The following is a 17,411-nucleotide window of genomic DNA, read 5'->3' on the forward strand; positions in this document are numbered from 1 at the left end:
TCATGAGGGTTTTACTCTCATGATTTCATGAATGGATTAGTACTCTTATAGAGGAGGTTGAATGGATGTTCCAGGGCTTTTTCTTCTTTTCATTTTTTCCCTCCACCATGTGAAGACACTTAATATGTTGTGGTATGTAAAAGACCCTTCCACCACATGAGGATGCAGCAAGAGGCACCATCATGGCAGCAGAAAGCAAGCGCTCACCAGACACCAAATCTGCTGATAACTTGATCTTGGACTTCCCAGCCTCCAGAACTGTGAGAAATAAATTTCTGTTGTCTATAAATTACCCAATCTGAGGTATTTAGTCATAGCAGCCTGAATGGACTACACAGACCTGTGATGCCTACTTTTTCATATGGCATCTATTGGAAATGGAATATCTAAGATGGCTCTCAGGTTCACATGTCTAGCACCTAAGCTACAATGGCTGGGGAAGCAAAGGACTTGCTGCTATTGATCTCTCCCAAAGTGGCCTATCCTCAAGTGTTGCTTAGACTTCCTTACAGTATGGAAATCACAGAATAGCCAAGCTTGTTCTAGGAAACTAGCTTCTTCCAGAGTAATTGTTATAAGAAAAAAGACAATAGAAATTGCCAGTCATCTTAAAGGGCAGGCTTGAAACTGGAATAATATTACTTTGGGCATATTCTGTTATTTAAAGCAGTCACAGACCAATACAGAATCAAGGGAATGAAATAATAGACTTTACCTGTCAATGGAGGATGATATGTGCATAGAAGCAGGGGAGAAAATGATGGTTATTTTACAGACAAGGTAAGCATTAAAGCATTTTAAGCAGGCAAATGATGAATTCAACTTTCATTTCATGAAGAGATATTTTATTACTCTGTAAAAGACAAGTCAGAGGAAAAGAAAAATAGAACTGGTGAGAACATTTAGTAGGGTGTTACAGTAATGTAGATATGTGATAATGATGGTCTGCAAAAATGCAGTGATAGTAGAGATATAGAGAAGAGGATAAATTTGATGAAAGTCCAGTTTTTCTCGTGGCAAATAAGTCTTCATAGTTCTTACTTCTATCATATGGATTCATGGCTCTGCACTCCAAGTCATCCCTTTATTTGAAGAAATGGCCTATGTTTACAGATAAGTAACTGTCATAACTAGATTTTTGCCTTCAGAAGCTTGGAGGTCTCAAGCATTCTACTCATTCTAAAATGTTCTGTCCTTCAGTCCCACCTGATGGTATATTTACGATTGTAATTTTCTGAAAATCACTGTGTATTTCCTATAAATATTATTAGGATATTTTCCATTAGACAAAAGCCACATCCACAAAAGTCTTTAAAGCAGGCCAATCTCTATCTTGTGCCAAAAATCAAGGTACTATAAGATAACATCCTTAAAATTATTAGAAGACCTTTTTCTAGTCAAGAGAGTGTAGAAGGCATGCCCTTAAGATATTCAAAAGTTATTTTCTATCTAGTTGAGGGAGCTTAAGAAGCATAGCTTTAAGGATGACAGGACTTTTTATTCATCTGAGTCACTTTACAAGATATTGCCTTAGATTTTTCTGAAGTCTTAAGAAGTGATCTTACTGCTTCACACTTAAGATCTTCATTCTGGGGCTATCCTTATTGGTAGAACCCTGAATTTGAGTTTTTTCTTGAGTCCATCTCTTTCTTTGAAAGGTTTTTAATGAGAAAGGCCAGGGATGAGACACAGTTTCATTTTCTAGTCCAGCAAGTCCTGACTCTCTTTTATTTCCTCTAAATTCTGTTTTGAAAAACTAAACAGTTTCTTCTTTAGTTCACCTCTCTCTTCATATACTTTATCACAGGCAGATAGAATAAACAGGCTGGCTCTTTCAACATCCTGCCCAAAAATTTTCTTAGCTAGATCTGTGTGGTTGTTAGGTACTCATTCTCTTTTCCATGTTACTACAGGTAACTGTGTTGCAGACTTCTACCACAGCATAACAAAGGCCATCTTTTTACCAGTCTCCAGTAAAAATTCTCTCACAATTCTTCAAGCATTTATTAAGATTCTCCTTAAGATCTTTTCCTCTTTTCCATGCTGCTAAATCTCAATTCCAAGGACAGAATTTCAGGTTTTTGTTTTGCCAGCACACCACTCCCAGTGTCAATGACTGTTAGTTACATTTAGAGTTCAATGTTAAAAAGCATAATATTATATGAGTAACACGGAATTGGCATTTATTATAGGGATTAGACCTTACATAACAGTTGGGAGTTCTGAGGAAATAATGGTGAGGAAAGGGATGGTTGGATGTTCACTAACCAAAAATCACAAAGGAAAGTTGAAAAAAAAATTGTCTGAGGGAGGTTGCTGCCTTGGCATCTGATGGTGTTCCAGAAGTCACTGAAGGTCAACAAGGAAGAAAGATAGATACAGAACAGGGAAGAGCGAGGACAAACTGGAACATATGGAGACTAATTGGAACCCGCAACACAAATGGTAACCATAATCTCTCTCTCTCTCTCACCATATCTAACCCCAATGTTACAAATGGCCTGCAGATAAAGCCGGTGCAGATTGCTATAAAATCACACACACACACACACACACACACACACACACACACACACGTGACTCAGGACCCAGAGAAGCTGAAGAGGGAGATCCGGCTGCTCCACACTGACCAGGTGAATCAGCTTGCATGAACTGCAACAGCACTTACAGCCCTACACCCACTTGGAGCACAGGGTTCAGTACATATTTTTTCTATAAAATGCAATACAGTAAAAACAGTTTAGGCCTTACAGACTGTATGGTTTTTCTTGTGGTCACTTAACTCTTATCATTGTAGCATAAACATGGCAGAAGATAGTACATAAACAATGTGACTGTGTTCCAGTACAACTTTATTTACAAAACAAACAAACAAAAAAAAAGCAGTGTGCTGAATCTGGGCCATGGGTCACATTTTACCAACCATGCTTTAGACTGCAATGACTACCATTGCACATTCATAGTCCAAATCCTGCTCAGATTTACCTTGTAGCCCACTCTGAACTTGAATCATACAGGGAGGAATATTTTGGAAATTATAGTTCCACGTTAGGTATGTCGATGCAGTACAAAGGCAACAAAGTATGTTCCCAAATTTCTGCAATTTTCATGCCTCACTCCTATAGTCAACAACAACAGCAGCAACTCACAAACACCACAAAAATACACTAGTAGTATGTAGGTAGTGCCTATTCAGGCCTTTAAGGCCAAGAGGGTTTTGGTAAATATTAACTAGCAGTCACATGCCTTGCAGGATTGAGGAACTTTCATGAGAATGTCACAAGGATGATCAACTCCTTCAAAGGACTTAATGTCTTTCACAGGATAATTCCCTCTGGAATAATCAACTGAAAAGGTAATCCTCAATTCAAAGATTTTTGGAGGATTATATTTTACCTCATTCTGTCCCATATAATGTGTATAATTCAGAGTTTTTAAAAAATAATTTTTTAGTAGTACAACCCTTTCTTCAGATGAAATCTTAATCAGAAGTGGGAATAAATAAAACATAAAGCAGCACTTCTACTTGGAAGTGTAAAGAAACAAGAAAGATAAAAGTTGAACCCCTCTGGTTGAAACAGAGACTGAGGAGTATTTGCATTACAAAGGTGGCTATTCACTACAGACCTTACCATTTTTCTTTTTTATATACTTTAAATTTTAGTACATTAAGGTACATCTACAGGTTTTTGTAAGCACTATCCTCAGCTTATACTGTATACAGAAATCTCTTTCACCAATGAGTACAGGTAAGAGAAAACAGGTAAGGAAAAATACAAAATACAATTTCGGGGGCAAAAGTGATTTGAAGTCTAAAGAAGAAAGTTGTCATAGTTTTTCCTAACACTAACATCATCATTTGTTCTGATAGCTAAGGCTACCTTGATATCCTGGGAGACCAAGGTAAACATCTTCTTTTATCCAGATTTTTATTATCTTGAAAAAAGGTATCAATTTTAATGAAATCTCTGCAAACCATTATTCCTTGTAATCCCTAGACACAATGGGTACGTTAACAACATTGTTGACACAAGAACCATCCTTTTTTGAAAATGTTTCAGATATTGCTACAGAATGCAGACGTTCTCCTGAAAAAGCTCCTAAAGATCTGAAAATTATATCCCCACATCCTCTAAGCACTGAGTAGATATGCAAGACAATTTGTTTGATTGATAGGAGAGAACTATTTCAAATGCCAGTGGGTAGCCTTCCAGGGAACAAGACTACAACAATAATGTTTTTCCCCCTACTGCTAATGGCTAATCCTGGCATTGAGCCCTTGGCTGCTGCTCCCCAACGTGGGCATCCTTTTAGGGAATGTGCCTGCCACAGCTTGCCTCAGACTGATACAGTGTCAAGATGCAGAGAAAAGAAATAAGTTTAAGAAAGAAACAACTGGACTCTATCAGCATTGTGTTCATTAGTGTGCAAGGTGGAGTCAGCTGGAAGGACAAATAGCTTTTTTCTCAGACAGAAAGTCCATTTGTTCACTATGGCACATACCAGCTTCTGAAGACGAAACAGCCTAACGTCCTAACTCCCATCTATGTTTAAGTATAGAACACACTTCTCTTTTACAGATATTTTTGTTTTTATCTTTCTGAACTTTGATCTTAACAGGAATCCTCAGAAATCAAGGACAACAAAATATCTTAAACCAAAGTGGAGTTTATCTACTTGTTCATACCCTATGCTCATATAGTTGTCTGGACCCTAAGATGACACTGATGATGGCAGCTGAGATCTAAATGTACAAACATGGATTAAGGGAAAATGCCCTGCTTCAGGATTCAACAGCATATGAACAAAGATTGCCCTTTGCCTCATAGCTATAGTTGCTATTTGAAAATCTTGGTGTGCAGGATTTGACTGTGCCTCTTAGGCTTAGAGTTGGCTTGAAGCCTTTTCTTGAAAAACCAAAAATAAATATAATAACTGCCATCCAAAGTGGTAATGTAACTCAATAAAGAATATGATAAAAGGGACTACAAAAATCCTTCTTCTAAAATGGCTAGTTTTCTAAAGGAGGCTATGCAATATTTTCTACATATTGATATGATGAGTGTAAGATTAAAATTGGGTCTGTTTTAACAGACACTAATCAGGTAAATTTAATACATGTTTCCAAAAATTATAATATTATACATTTCTTCAGAGTTTCAAATATCTGCAAGAAATTGTTAAATAATCTAAGGAAAAAATTAACTTTTCAAAATAATATTTTCCAGGTGTTTTTAAAGGTTAGAAAATTGGTACTTGTCAAATGAGAATGGGTAGAAAAATCAGAAACATGCACATCACTCAAAACCATTATAATATGTGACTCTGGCATTCTTCCATCCATATATAATTAAATTACATTAGGCATTTATTGAGGTACACTATATACCCAGCATTGAACTAGATGCTACAAATAGAATTAGAAATGACATTTATTTGTTGCCTTCAAAGTGGAGCTCAACATTTAATGGATGAAATAGAAAGCATCAAAGATTGAATACAATATTAAAATTCCTGTTTGGTTAGGCTCACTTGGTAAACCATACCATGGACAACCCACATTTGTTATTATGGTACATTTGTGCTAACATGTTAAAAACATCATGTGATAAGTAATATACAAACAATGTGAACCAAGTGCCTTGGCAATGTATTAGTAAGGCTTTCCAAAAGTGAGAACAACTGAACAGGGGCTGGTCCAATGAATAACATTTACTCAGCTTAGAAGGAAGAGAGGAAAAACTTGGAACTGCATGATCTATGGAGATGTGAGAGGACGTCATGTCTGAAGAAAGAAAACCCATTGTTTAGAAATATATAACAGCAATAAGGGAATGTGAGGTTAATAAAAGATTACAATCATACCATAAAGTAAGACCAATTTACTGATATAATGAATTGATCTTCTGAACTTTGTGGTTCTAGAATTGACAATGATACAGTTCTTTGTTCCATTCAGAGTTTTTATTTGCTATCTCAAACTCCAGCATGTTTTATTTCCATTTCACAATAAAGCAAACCATAAAGGCTAACCTCGTAGCTACATATCCTCATTAATATATCATAAACTTTAGCATACATTCTGAAGCAAAGCATAGCATACGTTGAAAAAAATAGGAAGAACTTGAAGACAACAGTTCATGGACCATTATAGTGTATTTCTGTTCAAAAGGTTAAAATAAAACGAATATTAGGTGGAAGCATCTTTGACTGGGATAGCAACAGTGAAATGGAAAAGAAGTGACAAATAAGAGGAGCACTTTGAAATAAGAATCAAAATTAGTGTAAAGAGAAGTAGATGTCCTACATTCCAAATACTGGGAGAACAGAATACCACTTGCCATTGGGAAAACTGAGAGAGATAATGTTGAGATGAAGTCATCTGTGTCTACTGTTTTGTCATTTGCCAATCTTTCTTGCTTGGTGGCTTCTAGTTAGAGGGAGGCACTGGGGGAAAAATGGAAGGTGAGTTGGGGTAAAAGATGCTCTCTGTCTCAAGCCTTCCCTTCGTCAGCATCTTTCAGCACTTCAGTATACACAGGGCAGATTCTCTCCTCAGTCCTAGAGCCAGTGTATCATACCCCTTTAGCAATCTTGGACCCTGGCTGCCCAGATCTCCCTTGGCATCTCTAGCACTGGCTTTACAATACTTGCTCTGTGGTTTCAGAACTGACTAGGTAGTGCCTCCCTGAGTAACAAGCCCTTGCTGGCACTCCAAGTAGCACAGCATGGGGTGTTCCCAGCCTCTTATAATGCCAACCCTTCTCCCTTGTTACCCCAGCCTTAAGGATTCTAAAATAGCCGTATCCTACATAAATGTCTGGATTACATCACCTTCCTCTTTTTGTTCTTTCAGCTCTACAACAACACATTTGTTCCTAGTTACTTATATTTAATCACCTCTGTTTGAAAAACAAAGCACTATTTCTCCTTTATTGACTAGACCCTAAGTTAGCCAGTGCTTGTTACCGACAGTGGACCATGGAAATAGTCACCAAGATAGGATTCTTAGAGTGAGTTGCTGAGCTGTGTGAGTTTAAATGCAGGGATGTCATAAATTCCCCTAGAAAATATGAAACTAGTAATACACAGCAAGTACTGGAATAACGATTTCTTAAATTATTAACTGAGATTACTTGAGAGTAAACTGCCTACAAAAGGTAACAATATGGGAGAATAATGGAGTGCTGCACTTAACTATTATGGTAAGGATGGTGATTTTAAATACTGTGGGGTAAGGTGTTGCTTCTGAACAGCTTACAGAAATAAAATTTAAAACACAAGGCTTTAAAATTTCCACCACAAGGTGTGGTCAAAAAATATCCATAGTGGCCCTACAAGAACAACTTATTTGTTTTCAGTGCACAGCAGGAATGGCTGAAAATCAGGTTAAAAATCTAGTTGAGCCAGATGCTGTATTATAAGCTGAACTCATACACTTGCTAAGTATGTTATTTGAAAGTAAAGGTGTTGATTGGAAAAGAAGATACATACTAAGACTTCAAATGGGGATGTTTGGATAGTTGTGGAAGAATCTGAGATATGTGAGCATCTTTGGCCAAGTAAAACAAATATCTCCCTTGAGCAATAGCAAGATGGCCCAATAGGAACAGCTCCAGACTGCAGCTCCCAGTGACATCAACACAGAAGGTGGGCAATTTCTGCATTTCTAGCTGAGATAGACAGCTCATGTCATTGGGACTGGTTAGACAGTGGGTGCAGCCCACAGAGGGTGAGCAGAGGGAAGGTGGGGCATTGCCTCACACAGGAAGCAGAAGGGGGCTGAGGAATTCCTTCCCCTAGCCAAGGGAAGCAGTGAGGGATGGTGGCATGAGGAACAGTACATCTTGGTCCAGATACTATGCTTTTTCAACGATCTTCACAACTTGCAGACCAGGAGATTCCCTTGGGTTCCTAGGTTACCACAGCCCTGGGTTTCAAGCACAAAACTGGGCAGCTGTTTGGGCAGACGCCAAGTTAGCTACAGGAGCTTTTTCTTCATACCCCAATTGTGTCTGGAATGCCAGCAAGATAGAACAATTCAATCCCCTGAAAAGGGGGCTGAAGTCAGGGAGCCAAGTGGTCTAGCTCAGTGGATCCCACCCACACATTGCCCAGCAAGCTAAGATCGACTGGCTTGAAATTCTCACTGCCAGCACAACAGTCTGAAGTCAGCCAGGGACATTTTAGCTTGGTAGGGGGAGGGGCATCCAATATTATTGAGGCTTGAGTAGGTGGTTTTCTCCTCACAGTGTAAACGAATCCCCACGAAATTCAAACTGGGCAGAGTCCTCTGCAGCTCTGCAAACCTGCTGTAGCCAGACTGTCTCTCTAGATTCTTTCTTTCTGGACAGGGCATCTCTGAAAGAAAGGCAGCAGCCCCAGTCAGGGGCTTATTGATAAAATTCCCTCTCCTTGGGACAGAGTACCTGGGGAAGGGGTGGCTGTGGGCACAGCTTCAGCAGACTTAAACTTTCCTGTCTGCTGGCTCTGAAGACAGGAGCAGATCTCCCAAAACAGCGCTCAAGTTCTGCTAAGGGACAGACTGCCTCCTCAAGTGGTTCCCTGACCCCCATGCCTCCTGACTGGGAGACACGTCCCAGCAGGGGTCAACAGACACCTCATACAGAAGAATTCTGGCTAGCATCTGGCAGGTGTCCCTTTGGGACAAAGCTTCCAGAGGAAGGAACAGGCAGCAATTTTTGCTGTTCTGCAGCCTCAACTGGTGACACCCAGGCAAACAGGGTCTGCAGTGGGCCTCCAGTAAACTCCAGCAGACTTACAGCAGAGGGGCCTGACTTTTAGAAGGGAAACTAACAAACAGAAAGGAATAGCATCAACATCAACAAAAAAGATGTCCATACAGAAACCCCATCCGAAAGTAACCAACATCAAAGACTAAAGGTAGATACATCTACAAAGATGAGGAAAAACTAGTGCAAAAAGATTGAAAATACCAAAAAGCAGAACTCCTCTTCTCGTCCAAAGGATCACAACTCCTTGCCAGCAAGGGAACAATAACCAGTTAGCATGTTAATGACAGGATCAAATTCACACATAACAATATTAACTTTAAATGTAAATAGGCTAACTGCCATAATTAAAAGGCACAGACTGGTAAATTGGATAAAGAGTCAGACCCATCAGTGTGCTGTATTCAGGAGACCCATCTCATGTGCAAAGACATACAATGGCTCAAAACAAAACTGGACAGAGAATGAGTTTGACGAATTGACAGAAGTAGTCTTCAGAAGGTCGGTAATAACAAACTCCTCGAACTAAAGGAGCATGTTCTAACCCAAGCAAGGAAGCTAAGAACCTTGATAAAAGGTTACAGGAACTGCTAGCTAGAATAACCAGTTTAGAGAAGAACAGAAATAACCTGATGGCTGAAAAACACAGCATGAGAACTTCGTGAAACATACACAAGTATTAATAGCTGAATCAATCAAGTGGAAGAAAGGATATCAGAGATTGAAGATCAACTTAATGAAATAAAGCACGAAGACAAGATTAGAGAAAAAAGAATAAAAAGGAATGAACAAAACCTCCAAGAAATATGGGACTATGTGAAAAGACCAAACCTACATTTGATCGGTGTACCTGAAAGTGACAAGGAGAATGGAACCAAGTTGAAAAACACTCTTTAGGATATTATCCAGGAGAATTTCCTGACCTAGCAAGACAGCCCAACATTCAAATTCAGGAAATACAGAGAACACCACAAAGATACTCCTTGAAAAGAGCAACTCCAAGACACATAATCCTCAGATTCACCAAGGTTGAAATGAAGGAAAAAAATGTTAAAGTCAGCCAGAGAAAGATTGGGTTACCCATAAAGGGAAGCCCATCAGACTAACAGCAGATCTCTCTGCAGAAACCCTATAAACCAGAAGAGAGTGGGGGCCAATATTCAACATTCTTAAAGAAAAGACTTTTTCAACCCAGAATTTCATATCCAGCCAAACTAAGCTTCATAAGTGAAGGAGAAATAAAATCCTTTACAGATAAACAAATGCTGAAAGATTTTTGTCACCACTAGACCTGTCTTACAAGGACTTCTGAAGGAAGCACTAAATAAGGAAATGAAAAAGCAGTACCAGCCACTGCAAAAACATACCAAATTGTAAAGACTGTCAACACTATGAAGAAACTGCATCAACTAAAAAGCAAAATAACCAGTTAGCATCTTAATGACAGGATCAAATTCACACATAACAATATTAACCTTAAATGTAAATGGGCTAACTGCCATAATTAAAAGACACAGATTGGTAAATTGGATAAAGAGTCAAGACCCATCAGTGTGCTGTATTCAGGAGACCCATCTCATGTGCAGAGACACACAATGGCTCAAAATAAAGGCATGGAGGAATATTTACCAAGCAAATGAAAAGCAAAAAAAAGCAGGGGCTGCAATCCGAGTCTCTGATAAAACAGACTTTAAGCCAACAAAGATCAAAAAAGACAAAGAAAGGCATTATATAATAGTAAAGAGATCAATGTAACAAGAAGAGTTAACTATCCTATAAACATATTCACCCAATACAGGAGCACCCAGATTCATAAAGCAAGTTCTTAGAGACCTAAAAAGAAACTTAGACTGTCACACAATAATAGTGGGAGACTTTAACACACCACTATCAATATTAGATCAATGAGACAGAAAATTAACAAGGATATTCAGGTCTTGAACACAGCTCTGGACCAAGCAGACCTAATAGACATCTACAAAACTCTCCATCCAAAATCAACAGAATATACATTCTTCTCAGCATGATATCAAACATATTCTAGAATTTACCACATAAGTGGATTAAAACACTCCTCAGCAAATGCAAAAGAATGGATATCATAACAGTCTCTCAAACCACAGTGCAATCAAATTAGAACTTAGGATTAAGAAACTCACTCAACACCACAGAACAACATAGAAACTGAAAAACCTGCACCTGAATGACTACTGGGTAAATAGTGAAATTAAGGCAGAAATAAACGAGTTCTTTGAAACCAATGAGAAAAGAAACACAATGTACCAGAATCTCTGGGACACAGCTAAAGCAGTGTTCAGAGGGAAAGTTATAGCACTAAATGCCCATGGGAGAAATAGGGAAAGATCTAAAATTGACACCCTAACATCACAATTAAATGAACTAGAGAAGCAAGAACAAACAAATTTAACAGCTAGCAGAAGACAAGAAATAACTAAGATAAGAGCAGAACTGAAGGAGACAGAGACAAAAAAAAAAAAAAAGAAAAATACTTCAAAAAAATCAATGAATCCAGGAGCTGGTTTTCTGAAAGATTAACAAAAGAGATAGACTGCTAGCCAGACTAATAAAAAAGAAAAGAGAGAAGAATCAAATAGACACAATAAAAAATGATAAAGAGAATATCACTACTGAGCCCACAGAAATACAAACTGCCATCAGAGAATATTATACACATCTCTACACAAATAAACTAGAAAATCTAGGAGAAATGAATAAATTTCTGGACACATTCACCCTCCCAAGACTAAACCAGGAAGAAGTCGAATTCCTGAATAGACCAATGACAAGTTCTGAAATTGATGCAGCAATTAATAGCCTACCAATGAAAAAAGCCCAGAACCAGATGGATTCACAGCCGAAATCCATCAGAGATACAAAGAGGAGCTGGTACCGTTTTTTTTTTTCTGAAACTATTCCAAGCAATAGAAAAAGAGGGACTCCTCCCTAATTCATTTTACGAGGCCAGCATCATCCTGATACCAAAACCTGGCACAGACACAACAACAAAAAAAGAAAATTTCAGGCCAATATCCCTGATGATCATCAATGTGAAAACCCTCAATAAAATACTGGCAATCCAAATCTGGCAGCACATCAAAAAGCTTATCCACCACAATCAAGTTGGCTTCATCCCTGGAATACAAGACTGGTTCAACATATGCAAATCAATAAACATATTCCATCACATAAAGAGAACCAATGACAAAAACCACATGACTATCTCAATAGATGCAGAAAAGGCCTTCAATAAAATTCAACATCTCTTCATGCTAAAAACTCTCAATAAACTAGATATTGATGGAATATATCTCAAAATAATAGGAGCTATTTATGACAAACCCACAGCCAACATCATACTGAATGGGCAAAAGTTGGAAGCATTCCCTTTGAAAACCAGCACAAGACAAGGGTGCCCTCTCTCACCACTTATATTCAACATAGTATTGGAAGTTCTGGACAGGGCACTCAGGCAAGAGAAGGAAATAAAGGTTATTCAAATAGGAAGAGTGGAAGCCAAATTGTCTCTGCTTTCAGATGACATGATCATGTATTTAGAAAACCCCATTGTCTCAGCCCAAAATCTCCTTAGGCTGATAAACAACTTTGGCAAAGTCTCAGGATACAAAATCAATATGCAAAAATCACAAGCATTCCTATACACCAATAACAGAAAAACAAAAAGCCAAATCATGAGTGAATTCACATTCACAATTGCTACAAAGAGAATAAAATGCCTAGGAATATAAATTACAAGGGATGTGAAGGACCTCTTCAAGGAGAACTACAAACCACAGCTCAAGGAAACAAGAGAGAACACAAACAAATGGGAAAATATTCCATGCTCATGAATAGAAAGAATCAATATCATGAAAATGGCCATACTGTCCAAAGTAATTTAAAGATTCAGTGCTATCCCCAGCAAGCTACCATTGACTTTCTTCACAGAATTAGAAAAAAAAACTACTTTAAATTTCATATGGAACCAAAAGAAAAGCTCGTATAGCCAAGACAATCCTAAGCCAAAAGAAAGCTGGAGGCATCACACTTCCTGACTTCTAACTATACTACAAAGCTACAATGACCAAAACAGCATGGTACTGGTATCAAAACAAATACATATAGATCAATGGAACAGAACAGAAGCCTCAGATATAACCACACATCTACAACCATCTGATCTTTGACAAACCTGACAAAAACAAGCTATGGGGAAAGGATTCCCTATTTAATAAATTGTGTTGGGAAAACTGGCTAGCCATATACAGAAAACTGAAACTGGACCCCTTCTGTATACCTTATACAAAAATTAACTCAAGATGGATTAAAGACTTAAACATGAGACCTACAACCATAAAAACCCTAGAAGAAAACCTAGGCAATACCATTCAGGACATAGGCATGGGTAAAGACTTCATGACTAAAACACCAAAAACAATGGCAACAAAAGCCAAAATTGACAAATGAGATCTAATTAAACTAAAGAACATCTGCACAGTAGAATAAACTATCATCAGAGTGAACAGACAACCTACAGAATGGGAGAAAATTTTTGCAATCTATCCATCTGACAAAGGACTAATATCCAGAATCTGCAAGGAACTTAAACAAATTTACAAGAAAAAAAAACAAACAACCCTATGAAAAAGTGGGTGGAGGATATGAACAGACACTTCTCAAAAGAAGACATTTATGCAGCCAACATACACATGAAAAAATTCTCATCATCACTGGCCATCAGAGAAATGCAAATCAAAACCACAATGAGATACCATCTCACACCAGTTAGAACGGTGATCATTAAAAAGTCAGGAAACAACAGGTGCTGGAGAGGATGTGGAGAAATAGGAAAGCTTTGACACTGTTGGTGGGAGTGTAAATTAGTTCAACCATTGTGGAAGACAGTGTGGTGATTCCTCAAGGATCTAGAACTAGGAATACGATTTGACCTAGCAATCCCATTACTGGGTATATACCCAAAGGATTATAAATCATTGTACTATAAAGACACATGCACACATATGTTTATTGCAGCACTGTTCACAATAGCAAAGACTTGGAACCAACCCAACTGTCCATCGATGATAGACTGGGTCAAGAAAATGTGGCACATATACACCATGGAATACTATGCAGCCATAAAAAAGGAGGAGTTCATGTCCTTTGCAGGGACATGCATGAAGCTAGAAACCATCATTCTCAGCAAACTAACACAGGAACAGAAACCAAGTACTGCATGTTCTCACTCATAAGTGGGAGTTGAACAATGAGAACACATGGACACAGGGAGGGGAGCATCACACACCAGGGCCTGCCAGGAGGGCTAAGAGAGGGATAGCATTAGGAGAAATACCTAATGAAAATGATGAGTTGATGGGTGTAGCAAATCACCATGGCACATGTATAGCTATGTAACAAACCTGCGTGTTCTGCACATGTATCCCAGAACTTAAAATATAATAATAAAAATAAAAACTTCCATTACTGAATATGAAGACTAATCATCCATTGCTTGAAGATCTTGTAGCAACTTTACTAAAGGTGGTTGCCTTGCAAAGGGATAACTATTTTCCTTGCAATAATCTCACCATCCATCATTACTTTCATACCCATAACTAGAATCTGATTACTTATTCCCCAATGAGAACAAGTACAAAATCTGACCCAGGAAGAGATAGCTTGAATACTAAAATATTAGCAAGATTTATCTAATTGATATCAGCAGACACCTGAGGAATATGGATAGGAATAGATTCTAAGAATGTTAAGCAAAAAAAAAAAAAAATTAAAAAATGGAATACAATATTGCATTAGGCCAAAGTTTTTACTCTGGGTGCACTTAACTGAGACACGGGAATTAATGTGTTGGCTTAAGCAACTAAAAATTGCTCTGATAGTTGGCTTTGTCGGTTGACTAAAGTAGGGCTCAACAGTGATCCATATTCAATGGCCTATATTTAAAGTTTAGATGATGGAACTTCCATAACATAATGTAGGGGGAGGAATCTCAAAACAGGCAGATGAAAATATTAGCAGGGATTTATGTATGTGACCCATCCTATTTCCAACTATTTCTCTAGAAGACCCAAAAGGCACTCCATTTTCTTAGGCATTGAAAAATGCATTCATGAGAGGAGAACCAACATGAGTGGAAAACTCTGTGGTACCTGTTCTCTGAAGGGTAGGGATGATAATGGGTGATATCTCACTGACCTGAGTTCCCTAATTTCAATGAGCAATATAGGGCCTCAAGTGCCAGAGACCTAATGCCTTCAAAATATGAGCACACTTAGTGTAACAGACAGAGGGGAACAATCAGATAGCAATCAGACAGGTATCTGTTTTGACAGGGATCATTGATGGTAGCTAAATGCCATGGTGTCCTTAGAATGAAATTAATGGATTAATTGTCAGTTAATTAATTTATATCTGGAAATTAATTAATTGATATCTAGAAAAACTCTAGGAATCCCAAATTCTACCGTGGTTCACTAGTCAAAGCAGGAAATGATGATGTTGGATGATATACGGAATTCTGGCATGGATTTTCTTCACAACGTGCTTAGGTATCCATGGTTATTTCCTCAGTTCTAGGCTAAATAATTCTGATAGGCTGGTAGAATCCTCACACTGACACCATGACCTGTGGAGACACACCAGAATAGTAAACCTAAAGCAACATCATATTCTTATGGAAATTTCCAGGATTATTGCCATCATAAAACTTGAAAAATACAGAATTGATGATACTTACAAACTCTCAACATTCTCAGCTGTGCAAAAGGCAGATGAGCATTGGTGAATATCTGTGGATTATGACAAACTTAATTATGTGGTGATTCCAACTGCAGCTGCTGTTTCCTATGTGGGATTTTAGATATGGGTCAGGCCTGAGGAAATCAATGCAGAAATTGACTGTGTTGTTTTTCTCTATGCTGATTATAAAGAACCACCAAAAGCAGTTTTCTTTCACTTATGACAACTCTTTGTCATTATCTCCACTTCAAGGACCTTAGACACCCTGACACTGCACAGATATATTAGTAAACTCAGCGGTATCTACCTGAATTAAACTATAATTGTTGACCTATTGTATTCTTTGGAGCAGCTGAAACAACATTGGATAATCCATTTTTTAAAGGTTTGGTAGAAAGTGAAGTCATGTGAGATACTAAATTGGCTACTTTATTTTATTCACAGAAATTAGTATAATTTTTCTTGCTTTTTACTGATTTTTGGTAGATTATACATTTTCACAAGATCATTATTTTATTATTTTGTATCTTTAATTTTTATGTCTATTATGGGTACAGAGGTGAATTAAAGTCTTCTGTTTCTCTATCTCATAATTTTTGTTTTATGAGGTTGAGATATTTGGTTCATGGATATTCAGCACTACCGTTTGCAAATGATTCTCTTTAATGTTATAAGGTGCCCTTCTTTAATGTTACAAGGCCAGAATTCTGCCTTGACAAGTAGATACCAAGCATCTCCATTTTTATTTTTGTTTGCCTTTGTCTTCTATAATTCGGCAATTTTTAGTTCTCAACCTTTCTTAATTGCTTTGTTTTAGCTAATTATATATAGATAGAAAGTGTATTTCTACATATTCATATAGAGTGTTCTGCTTTATTGAAGAAATCTTTCTGAAAATACACGAGCTAAGTTCATTTACATTAATTGATGTAAAAGATATTTCTGACCTTATGTCTACGGTGTAATATCACATTACTTTTTTCTTCATACAGTTTTTTAAAAGACAAATTAGTGGTCTCATTTCTTTGCTTTATGTTTTGTGTGTAGTTCCTCTGATAGTCATGAAGGTTTGACTTTTTGACAGTAATTATTTATGTTTTGAATAATAATAAAATAGTATCCCATTTTTAGTTTTGCTTTCTTCATCTGTTTTCTACTTTATAATTTTTGTCAATATTAACTTTATCAATACTTACATTTGTACTTTTAAATACAGCTATAATTATATTATTTTTTTCAGCCTTGAATGATTCTTTTGACTTCTAGCTAACAGAGTACCTTTGTAATTAGTGTACTTATCTCCCATTTCCTTTCTTCCTTCGTTCCCAATTTTAGTTAGCAGTGTGATTTCTACATATATAGGCATATAACTTTCACATTCTATTTTGCCCTAAATTTCATATTTGTCTGAATCATGGTTTTATAGTTACATATATTCCATGCTCCCCATGAGTTGTTTTGCTACAATTTCCCCCAGCTCATCTCTGGGTTGAAATTAATTTTCTTGTAGCTTCCTCAACAAAGACTCTTTGGAAAATGATTCCTTCATTCTTACATGTTCAGCACTGTTTATCTTACATGTTCAGCATTGTTGAATAAAAAATTCTTGGCTCACAACTTCTTCCCTTGAGTATTCTGCAGCTCCTTCTCCACTGTCTAATGCTGTGGCAAAATCTATGGACAGCTTTATTTTTACCCGCTAGTAAGTGTCTTGTTGTTTTTATGCTACTGCCCAAAAGAATCGTTGTTGTTGTTGTTGTTGTTTTTCTTTTCTTTTCTTTAAAGTCCAGGAAATTTACTAGGCTTGGTCCCAACATTTAATTTTCTGGGTCAGTTATTTTCTGGATGAAATGGGTCCTTACAATATGTATATTCAAATTTTTT

The sequence above is a fragment of the Macaca mulatta genome, chromosome 7 (assembly GCF_049350105.2).
Source record: "Macaca mulatta isolate MMU2019108-1 chromosome 7, T2T-MMU8v2.0, whole genome shotgun sequence".
NCBI lineage: Eukaryota > Metazoa > Chordata > Mammalia > Primates > Cercopithecidae > Macaca > Macaca mulatta.